Below are 2,146 nucleotides of genomic sequence, written 5' to 3' on the forward strand. Positions count from 1 at the left end.
GCGGCCGGGGTTGGGCCTGGGGGGGGGCCCGCCCCCGACGGCTGCCTCGCTAACGGGGCTGTCGTCCGGTTTGCGAACCAAGCACTGAGCGTGGCAGTCTGGCTTGCAGCTTGTCTTCCCTTCTAACGCGCGGGGGGGTCCTCGTTCGGCTTAAAACGCCTGTGTGGCTCTTGCTCTTATTGCTATTAAGCTGCCCTTGCTCGTCGGCTGTGATGGGAAACTGGCTCCTCTCCTTCCCTGCGGCCGTGGAAGCAAGAATTCCTGAAAGGAACGACCGCCCCTCGGGGGTTACTGCGTTTTGCAGCTCCCGTAGCGGCTCTCGGAGGCAGCTCCCGGTGTGCTCGCGGCCGGTGTTCAGCGAGCCCCCGGTGACAAACCGGTGGCTTCTGTCACTCTTCACAGCGAGCTCGGGGTGCCCCATCCCTCCTCCCCTGGGAACAACCAGCCCCGGGAGTTTTAACCTGGAGAGCGTGAGATTACAGCCTCGGCTCTTTCTAGCAAAAACAAGAACGGCGTTGTTTTGGCATTTATTTAACAGCATGAAACCTCCGCTAAGGTATCGGCAGTGCTCTGGAAAGGTGATGGGGGAAACAACAGCTTTGTAACAACAGCTTTGGGACCAAGATTAAGCGGGATCAGTTGCTCTTTGTTTAACATCAGTGTAAATGAATAACCTACAAGGAGCGGGAGGTGCCAAGGCTTTACCCAGTAAATCTCCTGAGGACCCAAAATAGTGGGGGCAGAGCACGGCTGTTTAAATCTTCTTATTCACGAACCAAGAGGGGATGAATGTTGAAAACGCCGGAGGGCCACATCCCACTGGGGCGGAGTGCTTGGGCTGTGCCCGCGCTGTCACTCCCAGCGGTAAGAGCTGCAGACGTTTTTCTTTTTCTTTTTTTTACTTTTTTTTTTTTCTAATTAGTTCCTGGCTTCAACAAGTTCCAGGCCTGCTGAGCGTGGCTGGCAGCGTAGCTGGGCAGTTTTCCCCCTGCAGTGAACACCTGATGCAGGTGGTGGTAAGCGGTGGGTGTGAGGGAGGCACGGAGCTCCACGCACCAGCGGCTGAACGGTTTAGGCAGCACAGAACGAAGACAGGCAACAGCAGCAAATCCAGCATTTTACTGGCATTTAGAGTCGGGCGAGGGAAACTTTCCTTAAAGCTCTCCAGGCAATAAGGTTTCCAGTATCCTTTCGTTTGCCTGTGGTTTTTCAGGGTTACGTGCTGCAGGAATTCTTACTCCTGAGCATTTTAATTTCTGCTTCCTTAGCTCTTGCTTCGTGTCACTAGTGCTGGTATTAGAATTCCAGGGATCAGGAATGAGTGCCTGAGCTCCCTGCCGCAAACAGGTAGCTGTGCATGGGGTGGTTACAAACCCTGGTGGTCCAGGGTTCTGAAAAGCCCCGCGATTTGCGGGGGTGGAGTCCATCCAGCGCCGCGTTTGCTGGAAAAATGCCACCTTGCTGTCCTGCTTCCCGAAGAATTGCAGAGCAGCATCTCTGCTGCCGTTCGCAAGGGCTTCGACAGCAGACCTGCCAGGCTGGGCTTTGCAAGACGGGGAGGAATGCCGCTCCATTCGTTGCGTTATTTAACTCTCTAATCTGAAGTTCAGGAAGGGACAAGGCTAGCGTAGCATCCCGGGGAGGGATGAGATGCTGATAGCGTGCTTGACTTCTGCTTATCTGAAGGCATTTTGTGTGCGTGCGGTCATCCTCTCTGCAGAGTATGGAGCGGACAGTGTGTGGAGCCTTCTGGATTTAACACTTATTTTGCAGCTTTCTGCATTGGAGGAGAGGGCCCAGCACTTGCAGACCCTCCTGCTCTGTGTCTGGTCTGTGCTGGTGTGGGTGATGGTCCAGTACGAACCGCCGTGGCTGCGAAAGCGGTTGCTGGGTTGGCCTGAGCTGGGAAATGGTGAGAGGCTGCGAAGAAACAAGCCCCGTGGTGCAGAATGCCCCTAATTAAGTTTCCTTTCTTTTGGGGGATTCTCTAGTGGATTTTGCCCTGAAGGTGGTCCAGTGGTCAGAATCGGAGACAGTACGACTTCAGCTCTGGGACATTGCAGGTATGTTCACACAAACCACGAAGCTGCTCAGGAGCAGAATTTAAAGCTCTCAGTGGCTTGGCCCTTCCCCCCCCCCCCCCCCC

General features: G+C 54.9%; 1 protein-coding gene across 1 annotated transcript in view; it reads left to right on the plus strand.

The window, feature by feature from the left end:
* The first annotated feature begins 1,990 nt into the window (after positions 1 to 1,990).
* RAB29 (RAB29, member RAS oncogene family) overlaps positions 1,991 to 2,146 on the plus strand; it is a 5,685-nt gene continuing 5,529 nt past the window's right edge. The window contains exon 1 of the mRNA XM_009272776.1: positions 1,991 to 2,063. The gene's annotated coding sequence lies outside the window, so the exon portion shown is untranslated. The remainder of the gene's footprint in view (positions 2,064 to 2,146) is intronic.

Source organism: Aptenodytes forsteri, unplaced genomic scaffold (assembly GCF_000699145.1).
Source record: "Aptenodytes forsteri isolate BGI_AS27 unplaced genomic scaffold, ASM69914v1 Scaffold142, whole genome shotgun sequence".
NCBI classification, from domain to species: domain Eukaryota; kingdom Metazoa; phylum Chordata; class Aves; order Sphenisciformes; family Spheniscidae; genus Aptenodytes; species Aptenodytes forsteri.